The sequence below is a fragment of the Phyllostomus hastatus genome, unplaced genomic scaffold (assembly GCF_019186645.2).
Source record: "Phyllostomus hastatus isolate PE091 unplaced genomic scaffold, TTU_PhHast_1.1 phas_contig_137, whole genome shotgun sequence".
Taxonomy (NCBI): Eukaryota; Metazoa; Chordata; class Mammalia; order Chiroptera; family Phyllostomidae; genus Phyllostomus; species Phyllostomus hastatus.
Window position 1 is genome coordinate 15498813 of NW_025333583.1, and position 14989 is coordinate 15513801.

The 14989-nt window shown below is 39.2% G+C and overlaps 1 protein-coding gene across 31 annotated transcripts in view; it reads right to left on the reverse strand.

Annotated features, from left to right (window-relative positions):
- The window catches only part of MAP2 (microtubule associated protein 2), a 256717-nt gene that overhangs the window by 88130 nt on the left and 153598 nt on the right, over positions 1-14989 (reverse strand). For all 31 annotated transcript variants that reach the window (XM_045851902.1, XM_045852078.1, XM_045852043.1 and 28 more), the window contains one exon: positions 4969-5046. The gene's annotated coding sequence lies outside the window, so the exon portion shown is untranslated. The remainder of the gene's footprint in view (positions 1-4968; positions 5047-14989) is intronic.

Below are 14989 nucleotides of genomic sequence, written 5' to 3' on the forward strand. Positions count from 1 at the left end.
CTCGGAACTGCCGAGAAATCAGTAGAATGTGCTTCTGACTCAGCCTGTTAAGTAGGAGGACTGTTATTGTTATTTTCACTCCTGCCGGAGTATGTGGGCAATTCTCCCTCTTTCTGTCTCTTGTTAGCCATGAAACATCCCTCTTCCAAACCTCACCCCTGGAATATCCAGTTTGAGGTCTGGATGTGACTGCCAGCTGATAGTACAGATGAGGACAGGCTTTCATAAACAAACCATCTGATATCCCAATTTACCAGGAGAATTTATTTTTAGAATGTTAAATCTGCCTTTAAGATTATTCACTTAGAGTGCCACAGACCAAAGCTGATTGCTGATGAGAGAGTAATCAGCACAAGTCAAGGTACTTATTTTTGGCACACATGGTGAAGATACCAGGTTTTCCTTCTCTTTTCCTTAACCGTTGGGGTATTGTGGTTCTACTGTTTGTCTTTCTCTTGCCAAATGTTCTCAACAATGTAAACACTCATCAAGTACTGCTCCTAAGAAATGCTGGAAAAGTAAAACCAAAAAAAATCTTATTTTATAGAAAATTGTCTTTAAAGGCTAAACTTCATCCATCCATGAATGATGTAAAATATAAATCTATCCTGAAAATAAAACAAAATCTAAGCAATGTCAGGTTGTAGCAAATCTTATTGCATGGAGTAACAAAGTAAATATTTTTTGTTCCTTTAAAATGGTTTTCTCATTTCTACCTCACTAATTTGTCTCTAATTTGTGTCTTTGGTACTTTAATTAAAATTCAAGATTGCCGATCAACAGAATAAAGTTTTGTCATGATGTGTAAAATCACATGTCAAAAACATCCATGAAAGCTTTTTCGCATTTCAGAATCACTACACTCTGTGAAGACAAGCTGAAGGACTCTTGAAAAGAGCAACAACCATCACTGATGCTCATTAACAATACTGTGTGTACTTAGCCTCATTTCATAGTTAGCCTCGTGTACCGACTCATTCCATCAGCTGGCAAGGGTCCACCAAAATAAAGACCCACTCTAGACACAGCTCAGAACATCACACAGTCTCTGCTCTCAGCGGGAGGAGAGACTGTTGAGATGATGTCAGGGAGATGGTGTAGAAGACAATGTGGAAGATGATTTATATAGCACCTCCTGTCACAGTAGGAGTGTGGGCATTATTCTGACTGTTATGGGCAGCCATTGGTGAATTTTGAAGAAGAGTCCTACCAATGGATTAAGACCCATTAAAGGTTACACTAAATGAGCAACAAACTATAGATCAGCGAGACTGAGCACAGGGGGCTAGTGCGGTAATCAGGGTGAGAGAATGGCTTCTGATGAAACAGGAAGAGATGATGAGAAACATCAAACTCTGACAGGCATGATTTGGGCACTATTATCTGCTATGAGGCTTAAGGAAGTTAAATAATATGCCCCCAACAGGTGGTGGGGGCTGCAATGACACCCACTCTTGGGGCTGTTCACTACTCTGTAATGTTTACATGGGGCTCTTGCGTCAAAGAAATGCTGATATATCAACCTTTACATTTAGAATTAAATGTAATATGTTTGAAATTTTTAATTCTAAATTTTACAGAACAATTAGTAACATAAGCAAATGACCATAGATTTGCTGTTACAAAGCATGTTCATTCCTGTCATCGCATGCAGTGTAACCTAACTGGCGTGGTTAGACGGAGGCGCATCCGAACAATGTCAAGATAACAAAGTGAAACAGATATACCTAATAAAGTAGTCACATTTATGGTATCACTGAATGAATCGCTGCTGTTCCCAATAGTCTGTTTTCTCACTCTAGGAAGATATTGTGTCTTCCTTGTTTTTCTAACATCAGCCTCCTCAATTTACATAAAAGGACCCCAGTAAATTTTAGTGGAATGAATTAAACAGCTATTTTTGTGTCAAACACTTTGGGTGTTCCCAATCCTTTACCTGGTGGGCAGTATAGCTCTGGAGTCTGAGAGCAATGAGTTTGACTTCAGGCTCTGCAATTACTATATGATTTTGAGTGAGTTACCTGATATATTTGGGCCTCGATTTCCTCATCTGCAAATTGCAATGCACCTTTGACCTGAGATGCTTACATAATATCTTGTGTTTATTCATATTTGCCCAGCAAAGGTTAGTTTACCTCTCCCCCCCTTCCCCAACTCTGCCAGAGTAGTAATTTACTCCTTTTAGAAAATAAAAAGTTACAAGAAATTCTGTATCTATAAATGTTACTACTATTTACTGACATTTATTTCACCTTAAACTCTAGAATTAACTGTCTTAAAAAATTAGAAAACTATTTTTAAAGGGTGCTTTCATGATTTTTGAATGGAATATAAGCAATTAACATTAGGCAAACAAGACTTTTTCTTTTAAGTCTCTTTGACTTTGAGGGTAGTATTTTGTTTTCAAGAATAGTCAGTATTTTTTCTGCAGGGAAAAAAACAGATCTGATTATTGTTATGGCAAAATCTGTGAATCGTGACTCCTGTTAGTTAGCAAGATCCTAACAGCCAATAAAAAAGTGCTTCTCTAATGAGAAAAAATGAAACATAAACCAGATTGGCGTGATATAACGTATTAAGAACTTCGGGTTTCTCATACACAAATCCTAAAGATGCTTTGACAGCCATACTTCAACCGTGCTTGAAGATGTAGCATTAAATCTTCAAAATGATGAAAGTTATTTACAAGCAATATTAAATAATACTATTAAATAATAAGCACCAGACGGTGGAAGGAGTCAACTTTACAACAGTTAGAATGAGTCACCCAGATCTTCCTGTATCGGTGTGGATGGAGCTCTAAATATGATGTTAGACGAAGGCGAGCTGCAAGAGAATATATACAGTAGGTACCATTCAGGTGAGCTTTTAAAATGTACGTAATTATACGGCATATTGTCCCACACACATGTCATTAAAGTAGAGAACACACAAAGAAAAGGTTAGGTCACCGTCAGGACTGTGCACCTTTTAGAAAGAAAGGGAAGGGAGGAGGGTGAGCTTTTTTGCTCTTTCTGCGGTGGTTCATTTCTTCAGAAAAGATTTGACCATACATGGTAATTACTTCGTAAGGTATATAAATGTCTAACCACTATGTTATATACCTGAAACTAATAAAATATTGTACATTAACTAATCAAATATAAATTTTAAAAATATTTGAACTAAGCTGACCACTTAGTTCAGCATTGGCTCAGTCCATATGGTTGATACTTAATTATTTATAACAAACTGTCTATGTTTCTCTTGGAAATTTTGTAAATTTTATTGATTAAAAATAAAATAATAAAGAAATAAAAAGTAGAGCATATATTGCTGTGGCTGATTAAGGTGGGATATTCAGTACCTCTAATAAAAAGAAATTAAATTGAAATGGATTCTTCAGTCTCTAGAATAACAAGTCATACATTTTTATTCCTTCTGTAATATTATTCTGCTTTTATTAAAGGGATTTGGAGTTTAAAGAAAGATGTACAATAAAGGAAACTATTCTTTCTGCTTGTAAACTAAGTATATACCTTTCTTTATTAGTCATGCAACAATGAAAAAGTAGAAGATAAACCTAAAATAAATGTTTGCCTGAGATGGCTTTTTCAGTAAGTTCATTATATATTTTTTCTTCCATAAGTTCGGAGAGAACCAACTCAACACATAAGTGAATCTGACTGCTAGACTTTTCCCCCACGACATGAAACCACCGTTACAGTAACAGCTGGCGCCAGGGTTCTCCCAGCATTTGCTGCTCCCAGACCCACGTCTACAATCCCGGGTGAACCGCATCTACCTGCCTCCTCTCTCTCAGCCTCGTGTGCCTCCTCTGTAAAATGGGGATGATCCCTGTTATTTACTCAGGGTTGCTGCAAGGTTTAAATGATGTAACTTATGCATAGTAAGTCACATAGTAAATGTTGAGTCCGGCACATAGTTAATGTTGAGAAAATACTATTGGTATTGTTAGCCATAGCAGGGAAGACAGGCTTAATTCAATTCTCATTTCAGAAAAAAATCTTTTCATTTGTTTACTATGAAATCATTTAAAAACATTAAGTGCTACTTTTAATTATCTTAACTCTATTAACTGTAGAATTAATGTGTACAAGGAGGGACCCCCCCCCAAAGAATGGAATTATCTTCTGGGGGGGGCTCTTGTAGTACAGGCTTGCCCCGCTAGGTGAATGTTCTGGGAATCGATCTGTATCAGTGTGCCAGCTGGCATTGTTGTGAGAGGCTGCGTTTGGCTTCAGTGAATTTTTTTAAAGACTCTTTCAACACATTTGCCCATTTCATGATGGGTGATTTACAAGTGCACCTGCCCACACTGCACTGACAGTTCAGAAGTTTTTGACCAAAACACAGCACCTTCCCTATTCACCCAATCTTGCCCCAAGAGACTTTTTTTAGTTTCCCAGGATGAAAAAAGTCCTCAAAGAGAAATGTTTTGATGATGTGGAAGAGGTGAAATAAAAAACAGCAGAAGCACTAAAAGGCATCAAAATTGACATGTTCAAAAACTGTTTTGAGTGATGGAAGAAATGTTTCAGTGGGTGTATTGTATCAAATGGAGAATACTTTTTTTTTAAAGGTTTTATTTATTTATTTTAGAGAGGGAAGGGAGGGAGAGCGAGAAAGACAGAGAAACTTAAGTGTGCGGTTGCTGGGGGTTATGGCCTGCAACCCAGGCATGTACCCTGGCTGGGAATCGAACCTGGGACACTTTGGTTCCCAGCCCGAGCTCAATCCACTGAGCTACTCCAGCTAGGGCGAGAATACTTTAAAGGTGACTAAAGTTTAAACATGTAAGAATAAATACACATTTTTAATAAATAAATTCTGAGTTTTTCTGGGTCCTACCTCATATTTCTCCATTATCAAAATAAACTGATATTTAGTAAAGATTTTTAAAAAATATATTGCTGTCATTTTTCACAATTGTGGGCAACTTTTTCATGTAGAGAGAATGAAGCTTACCTATTCAAGGAAGTAGTAAAATGGTAAAGCTTGTTATGTTGTGTTCTCAAAGGGTTAATAATAAGTTCTGGCTTCCTTCTGTAAAAAAAAAAAAGAAAATTAGTAACTTACTCTCTGATCCATGTAATTAGTAACTTACTCTCTGATCCATTAATTACATTATGTATATAAATACCAAATTCAACTCATGTCTTTCTCTTTTTACATTGGATAACTATGAGTCCATGAGATAAATTTCATGGTGGTTCTTTACAGTCGTAACGTTGAGTATTTACAAGCTGTGAGGTACTCTTTTAGGTGTTTGGAATAGAGCAATAAAAATGTTCATTGCTGCATACTTTCCCTTGCTTTTCAGCTTTAATTCCAGTGAAGTTACATAAGTATTATATCCAAGAAAAAAATAAAATTTTAAATTGCTTAAATTGTTTTCAGCTAATAAATAGCAAGCATTTGTATTCTCTCCTAAGAGAATGTCTTCTTCCTGGTAAATTGTTAATTATACTCAGTAACTTTCAAATGACTGGGCCTCTAGCCCAGTTTGTACTGATGCTCTCCAGCATAGGATGGAGAGGTCCTTTTTTCTTTTTTAATGAATTAAATTTTTCTCTATAGATACTAAACTTATTCTGACATTCAGAATCCTAAAAGTCATTCTGGATTAGAACTTCTGCTTAGAAATTCCATGAGAACAATATAGAATACTCCTTACTAATATGGTACCTAGAAAAATACACAATTCCTAGAAGGCACCAGGCTGGTTTTGTACTTAGTAAGCCATTCAGGTGGGGTCCTCTTGATCTACAAAGGGTGAACCACACATACATAACTGTCTTTACACACAAGGGGCAGAGTTGAGGCCCATTTTGAAGTCCCGATGTCTTACAGGAGGTCTCTAACTCTACGCGTCTCCTTGTGCTTTCACCAGGGGCTGTGCAATTTCACCCCAGGTAGGGCTGACCCCACCATATACTCAAGGAAGGTATTGCTTTACAGGAAGGAGCCCTGAGGCTTAAAATGTGAAATTTTAGCTATTAATTCTTCTTCAAGGCCCAATGGGAAATGTAAACTTGGTGAGACAAGAAGCGGGTTACTCCATTCTTCACGACCTTTCTGGGAATAGTGTCTGTATGGATCTGAGCAGACCAGGGTTTGGCTCAAAACAGCAACCACTGCCTGGCTCGGCCCTCCCTCCATCAACTGCCTTTACGTGGAGTCAGTTTGTTTACTCTGTCAGGAAGTCACGCATGACGCGCAGTGGAGAACAAGTCTGTTAATGCGCATTAAAGGTAGAAAGGCTTAATGTTTTAAAAAATAAGAATATTCTGTAAGGCAAGAAAAAAACACAGTAAATTCTCTATTCTCTCAAATTCTCTATTCCCTCAAATAATTTGATAGTTATTTTAGGAAAAAAACTGACCACCCAGACCTCTGAATGCAGTTGTTTTATTGGTTTTGCTTTTCCCATTTAGTCCAGCTCAGTGGTCCTCACATTTGCAATGTATTTATAAATGACATTATAAATTTATCAATTTACATATGATATGTATATTTATGTGATATTATTATACAAAATAACATACTATTTAAACAATTTTAAGAATAGCTTTTAGTAAAAGCAAATTATACCTTATAGGTTGATTTTAAAACAAATAAAATGGCAGACCTTTTTCCAATAAAGAGAGTCTTTGGGTATTTAATCAGTGAATGCTGAATAAAATACCATGCCTTATATCCTTCTTAAATTCCTTAAATTCCTTATATTCCTTAAATTCCTTAATGTGTATATTTCTGCCCTTCATTCGCATGGTTTTCCAGCTCACATACACCCTTGTGTATACGTGTGCAAGTACAGATCAGATATGTGTGCATGTATCATTTACCCTAGTCAAAATAAAGGGAAAAAAAGGTATTCTATAGAGTGGGGGTCAGCAGACAGTGGACCGTAGAAAAGATCCATCTTCCTGCTGTCTGTTTTCCTAAACACTGTTTGTTGGCACACAAAGCATGCCCATTCACTTCCGTGTTATCTACAGCTGCATTCCAGCTACACCGCCAGGGTGATGGAGACTGGGTGGCCCTTTGTGTCCACGTATGACCCGAAATAGTTGCTGCCCGGCCCTTTGGAAAACATCTACTGGCACCTGTTACCAAAGAGCCTGTTCATCATTTGAGGAACATTAAAACAATATTGAAACATAATGTCCTATCTTTTACAGCCTTTCCAAAATTAACTCAATCATTACATACAAATGAAAGTAAAATTTCAGCCTTAAACACATAAAGGCTGATTTCATTCCAACAGAATTTAGAGATTATTGGGCAAAGAATGGGATGACTGTCAGAAAATTGAGAGTACCAATTTGTCAGAAAAATAATGGCCCATTGATCCATCATCTTGACCTTTGTGTTTCTTTGCTATAAACTTAAAATGACTATTTCCTAGACTTTATTTTATGATAAAGAGATAAATGTCAAAGGCATATAAAATTGAAGTTATTTTAAATTAATACAGTGCAGTTGGAAGTGATCATTTTTATTTCATATAAAAAGGATTAACTTACATTAACATAGTTTTTTTTCACTAAGAGTATCATTTGGCACAGTTTTAGTATTTGTTACATTATGTACAGAGATTACCACATCCCTAAAACAATATTAGCCAACATTTATACAGCATTTTTTACGTGCCAGAAAATATTTGAAGCACTTCCTATAGGATTAGTTCATTTATTCCTCACTATTACCCTCTGAGATAGGCAACTATGACTATCCCCACTTACCAGGTGAGAAAACTGAGGCCAAGGCTTTAAGTGCTACTCCCAGCATGACCCAGCTAGAAAGTGGCTAACCTTTCAGCCATGTGCAACTCTTTATGGGCCCTGAGAGTTAAAGACCTTTTCAAGAAAAAACACTTTGTGACTCCTCTGAGAAGTGGTATTTCAAGAACAGCCACTTTCAATTTACAATTTCTAGTAAAAGCACATATATTATTGAGCATATTCAGTTTCTTGAACAAATTGAAGTTTACTCAGCTGCCGTTCTGCCTCTGTTCTCGACTCCGTGTTTTCCATCAGGTTTGCTTGGGCCACTTTCCAGAACCTCTTAGAGCTGGGTCTCACACGACTGAGAGTCGAGACTGGTGACACCTGACAAGGTCATTTGACAACTACATTTAAGGGCTAGCCTGCAGGTGACAGAGAACAGGAGGGGCACTGGCATCACAGCGTCAGTGGGAGAAGCCAGTTTATGAGGAGCCCAAGATCAGCACTTGTTTAGCTATAAACAAAATCTGTTTTTATCAGGTGGTTACTCAAATAAATAAGATGTACATACAGTAAACTTAGGCTGCACAGAATACATGTTTGGCTGTCGGGATATTTATGTGCTAGGTATGTGACACCTATAGCATTAAAGTTAGAATGATAAGTTTATTTTAGAATCTTGTGAAGAACATATTGCCAAGGTATGGTTTTTTTTTTTTTTTTTGGTCAACTGATATGAGAACCATGTTTAATTCATTAAGCAATAAAGTCGAGACAAAATCTTCCCTGGATTGCTAGGCCAGGATATACTTTTTTATTAACCTATGAAACATGACAGCATAAATATCATTTGGTTATTTTTCACATTTTGATAGATTCTGTCGGATAAGCTAAACACCGAGATGCTTGAAGTTGCTGCAATCCCAAATAGTAGAAGGCGACCCTCAACCTCATCGGCTGGCATTAGCCCACTTGGCGAGCTCTCAGATAAACAATAGTGTTGCCCTCTACCTCCTCTACCAATCTGCACTATGAGATTTTGAACAATTCGTGTAATTTAGTGCACTTGTCCAGGGTAACAAGATTTCAGCTACTGAGAACTGAATTGCCAATACTCCTGGGAAACTACCCACCACGCTAGCAGTCTTTGAATAGAGCGGTGACCAACATAAAATCACCTAGTCTAACACGCTACACCATTTCTATCCCCTAATAGGTTTAGAAGCAGTTCATTCTCACTACTTATGTGTCAGTAGCAGAAAGTCACAGTAAACCAAAACCACTGATAGTTGATATCAGAGAAATATTCCCTTCTTGGGTTTTCCTTTTAGGAGAATGTTACATTTCCTATTGCCAAGGACTAGCAGACAGGTTTAAGCCGATTTAGTAGAAATAATCCAGTCTTGTTCAAAGCATCTCAGCATAGTTTAAGGCTTAAAAATGGGTGCAAGTAGGTGAAGGAAAAAGGACTGAGTGAGTCAGAAAATTCAGGTGCAAATCTCCGAGTCTTTAAGATTTATGTCTTGTTCACACAAATCCTGACAGGAGTAGGGAAACTCCCCAGCTCACCTTCCTTTCCCCCCTGCAGTCAGCCAGCAATCGGGCTCTGTTCTTCCCGTGGCTCAACTCAGGGCCTCCGGGATCATGGAGGGCCGAGGAAAACACCCGGAGGGCTGCGCAGGCAGGGGCTCTCGAAGGCTTTCCCACAGTAGTGCACACATCACCTCCCCTCAGAGCTGCCTGCACTGAACTAACCACATGGCTCTGCCTAAATGCGGAGGATGGAGAAAGATGCAGAATAAATGGAGATGTGTCCGGCAATGAAAATCTCTACTGTAAGAATGAAAGAGGTGTATGTCCAGTAGCTGCTTTAGGTTGTGTTTAGATTCATTACTTTTTGAAGAGTGAAAAGAAATAATGCTGAGATGTCAGCTAAAAGCTTTTTATGTATGTATGTATGTATGTATGTATGTATTTTTAGAGAGAGGAGAAGGGAGGGAGAGAGGAGGAGAGAAACATCGATGTATGAGAGCAACATCGATCAGTTGCCTCTTGCGCATGCCCCAGCTGGGGACCAGGCCTATAACCCAGGCTTGTGCCCTGACCAGGAATAGAACCAGCGACCTTTCACTTTGCAGGACAATGTCCTGCCAACTGAGCCACACAAGTCAGGGATAAAAATTTACTTTGCTAAATTGTTAACACATAATGGCTCTGAAAATATATCAATATAAACAAACATTTGCTTTTACAAGTGAACACTGTAATATAGACAACCTTAGGCAGCAAGGGGGCACCCGTGTCAGTGTTCTCACTCATTTCTATATACACTGCAGTTTTCTGCTGAGATGCAGGATATACAGGGTCTGGCAGAAGGAATGCCTCCTGGAGTATGACTGGTAGGGTAATAATATGGGTGTAATAATTTATAGTTTTAATTTGAACATTTCACCTAAAATCTCATGTGGTGTGCTTGAGTGTGATATTGTTCTGTTACAGAAGTACATGCTTACAATTTTGTAATAAAAGATTCTGTAATAAAAAAGGGGGCATTATTTATGCCGGACTTTGTATATGTAGAAATAACACGCCTTTGCTTGACAGACATGTAACTGTTCGTTTGTTTCCAAAAAATTTTCAGACAAACACTAAGCACTTTTCAAATGGGACAGTCAGTTAGTGCAGACATGCAGGTTCGTGCAGTGTAAGGAGAGAGAACTGAGAATGGGCACAATAAAAATGTTACAAACGAAATTTCTAGGCCAAGCCTCAAGGGTTCCTCCACCGTGGCTGCACCCTACTTTTGCAACTTCATCCCCGACTTTCTACCATCACAAACTGTCATGTTTTTTGAGAAGTTCTTTTGTAGCCCTATTGCCCTTTTCATTTCACCTTCCGGTTTATCTTCTCTCCGCCGGCAAAGGCCTCTTCTTTCCCTTTTTCTTCTCTCCTTCTTTCCGGTCTCCCCCTCCCTCCCCGTCTTCCCTCCTCCAGGTTTGTCAGCTTCTGGTTGCACTGAAGCTCTTTTCTCAATGAGTCTGGTGAATGACCTCGAGAAATATCTCTCTGTCCACTGGTGTACGGTTTTTGTTTCTATCACTTATTTGGGGCATTCGTATGAACTACCTTGTGTTGTTAATTAAGGCTCCTTAAAACGGAAAGAAATTCACATGCATGACCTTTTTTATTGCTTTATTTCAATCCTAGATGCCATTGGTTTTTATCAAATACATACATTCTTTATTTTCCATAGTATTTTGAGTTCAAGATGAATATAAATGAAAGACAAAAATACATGAGTCTACATTTCAAATAAGCCTGCCATGTTATCAAATTTTCTCAAGAAGTATGAGTAATATATACTCCTGTCACTGTCTAATTCCCTATACCAACAGCAGCACTGTGTGCTATTTGTTTGAGTTTTGCTTTGTTTTAGTCTGCCCTATCCCCACTAATCTGTAAACTCTAGAAGGGAAGGGCCATTTTCTTCTGGGTTTACTGCTACCCTCCCTGTCTGATAGTACTTGCTCATCAAATGACTCATCATACTTATTCACCAAATGAACGAAAAATTGAAGTATATACCACAGAAAGCGGAAAAGTGTGCTGATGCTTTAATTTTGTGTACAGGAACTCCTTTGTTCCAAGCAATGAAATCATCTTATTCACCTACAGTTTCCCTGATTTGAAAGTTGGTGTGAGAGTTCCCTTACAGAGGTCCTGCAGGAATAAACAAAATCGTCCATAGAAAAGTGCTTCGGCAACTGTGGAAATTGTGACGTGTCACTCACTATCAGTGTTCGAACAGCATTCTTGAGCCACTCGGCACTACTCCACATCCTTGTGAAGAGGCTGCATTATTGACTTGAGCAGAGTTCCTGCCAAGACATGGTTTCTCAGCTTTGACTCTTCTCTTTCATTTTGTGTAGCAGCTCAATACCTTTTGTCAGTTTTTAGGACATAGGGTGTCTTTGAGAAGGACCGTGCCAGAGAAAGAAAGCATCTCATTCACTCACAGCCCCAAGTTCACCTGCTGGGAGCCATCTGTCAACCTGCAGCGGCACACAGAGATTTCACCTAGAAGGCATTTGGCTGAACCCGGGTGAGAGAGCACCAGGCTGTTTTTGAGGTCAATGTGAGCACTCAAATTCCAGCTGTGGTCTAAAGAAGCAAGCAGCTGACGGATGATGTTCTTCGCCTGAGTTCCCACACTCTCTGAGGAATAAATACATTGCGGACTCCTGACTGCTAGGTAATTGGAAAAGGCGCACATACGGAAAAGAGGACTCCGCCAGGGAGGGGAAAACACATGCTGTGCTGCAGTCATCTGACCGGAAAAATGAAATTCTAGCAAATCTACTTTTAGCCCGAAGGGCTAAAAGCTCTAGAAGCAGAGGGATTTTATCAACTCCCTGGGGAAGAGTTTACAATTAAGGGTGATCTCCAGCTGATTCAGGTCCTTCATCTTTTGCTGGGTATTGTTCAAGAGACAACCCATGATAACTTAATTAGCACAGTGGGGACTGAGTTGGCACCCACCTCTCCCCCTTCTGTAATGCTAATTTGAAATATCTCTGTTCCTCCCCAAGTTATTTTCTTAACAGTGGCAGCCAACATTTTATTACTAAAGAAATTGCCCATAATGACCCATTTTCAGAAGTGAAGATTTCTTAGTTGAGTGAGAATATTACTTGCTGGCTGAGTGGATATATCAAAGTAAAAGCTAGCCTTGAAATCTATCTGAATCCACTATTTTAGCACTCCCCAGTGTTCTGGAAATTCCCTAACAAAATACATGCATGCGTGATATAATCATTCTCCCTTTGGTAGCTTAGAAATATTAAGACACACAAGGATATATCGTTAAGATTTCACCAAACAAAAAAGGGGGACTTGGCATAGACTTATTGGTTAAAAAAAAAAAAAAAAGAAAGAAAAGAATGAAAGAAAGAAAAAACAAAAAGGCTTGCCTCCATATAAATAGGAGGCAATGGGGGAGACAGCTGTCTGCTAAGGAGCTCTTTAAAATGTTTTCCTCTTTTCTATTATTCTGCCGGTGGCCATGAAATTCCCCTTCTGTGTGCTCTTTCCAGAATGGTGTTCTATTATTGTGCTTTATTTAATTGGCTTAGATTTAAGCAAACAGACCCCACTGGGATTAAGGGCAGCGCAAGTGGAGGAGGGAGGAGTGCAGACACAGACACAGGAGGGGCCCAGGCAGGAAGCCTGGGGCCAGGGAGCAGGGAGCCCCCAGCACTGCAGGTTCTCCCCAAGGCTTTTATCTGAAGCTCCTACTGGCCACTTAACGTCTATAATCAAGCCACATGTGTCTGATTTATGGAAAAACATATGAAAATAAGATTAAAGTCTAAGCTAAAAAAAAAAAGCCCAGCAAGTAAGCCAATGAAGTTGCAAATATTCCAGCTGCTCTAATTACTGTTGTGCCAAAGGCATGTGAGGGCTGCTGACGCCTTGCTTGGGCTGCTCTGGCCTCTGCTGGGCTCCCCAGGGACCGTGTCAGCCACCTTTGGTATTTGCAGGTACAAAAGTTTGCTTCAGAGGTCAGGTTTCACCCTCATGCTCGGAGAATGGTCTTTAGAGCTACCCTGGGCAATGAACAGTCAACAACAGTCTTTCAACAGAATTATTGCAACTTCAAAAATGTCCTATTTTTCAAAATTATGGCTCCTAGTAATTACATTACAAACAGTGGCATTTGGAGTGATCTAACTCCACGTGTGGGGCAACTCTCCCTCACTCCCACAACAGTCCCCGCCTCTCCACGTCTCTCGTCTCTCAGGGCTCCTCCAGCAGTGAGAGCCAAGCTCCCTGACGGCCCACTGCATCTAGTGACTTGCATCATTTCCCCTCTAGCGGGGCTTTGACTTCAGGGCTTTCAGAAGCACCTTCTTACTGAGGGAGTACAGATCCTCTAGGACAGTGGTTTTGCTTTGCTTTGCTTAAAGTATTTGGGTCTAGTTTCTCATCTCACATCTATCCTCTTGTTTAATGCAATGCCCAACAGCTTCATTTAGATAAAGGCAAACTCATGCAACTAAAGAAAAGAGGGGGAAAAAGTTAAAGATAAGAAACTGGAAGCCAATTCCGACTTTCTCTTTGCCTCATGTCTTGGGGGCTCTATCTAGTTAACATGAACCGTGAATGTCGTCTTCAAGCTCTTACACTGCCCTCGCTGGTTCTTTGGAAACCTCCCGGCGACTGGGGGTCAGGGTGGGGGTAGGATGATAAGGCCCTGGTCTAACAAAAGTTCATCTTACCCACAGTTCCAGAAACTGACCGAAAGCCATTACTATAAAGTACAGATTCGTGAGATCCTGATACATCTTTAAAACAACACTACAATCTAATACAGAATTCAGAATTCTAAATTGTTCGTAGGAAAACACATATAACTCTGCTGCTTGACCAAAAGGTAAGGACCTTTACCCGTCAGAAGCAAGTTACAAGCTTCTGTGTCCTTAAACAAGATTCCCTTCGGAACTTGTTCCAATGCTGTTTTTTTAGGCCTCAGAGGGGCCCAGGCACTGTCACCACAACAGACATCTACCTACCACTCAGGTCTCCCTGTGTTCTCAAATATAGCATTGACTCTGTGCAGCGCCATCCAGTCGTCTCTGACGTTTCCGTGTAAGTATACATGTCTAGTTAACAGTTCATTCATTTAACAAATGACTTGCTGTAGTCGCCTGCTGAAAGCACAGTCACTTTCCAATGGGGACCACAAGCAATAGCATTTATGCTGTTGGATGGCAGCTGAGCAGCTCAGTCACAACAGGCCCAGGGGAAAATTCTGGTTTCCAATTTCCTGGAAAAATAGTTTTGAGCATCAGACAAATGAATAGTCGTTTCTCATAAATAATTAATTAAATAGCGAAGATTCTTTTCCTCAAAAAGAAACAATCTGTGAAGATATTTTAAAAGAAACCATGGTTATGGTAATTAAGCCTCCTTAACGTTAAATTTCTTAATCTGACGACTTTATAATTGATATGCAAAAATATTTTAAAATTAGAACTACAGTAATAACTAAGGAATGTGTTTTATTGTCGCTCTCAAAACTGTAACAATTGTTTATATTTTACTGGAAAAAGGCTTAACATCTTTTCAAGTAAAAGCCTATAAAATAAAGATGGTTGTCAGGATGTTTTTTAATTGAATACGTTTATTCTCAGTGCCCAGGGAAAGTACTGAATGAAAGGAAGCATAATTCAGGCGTTATGGCACACACACCACAGAGC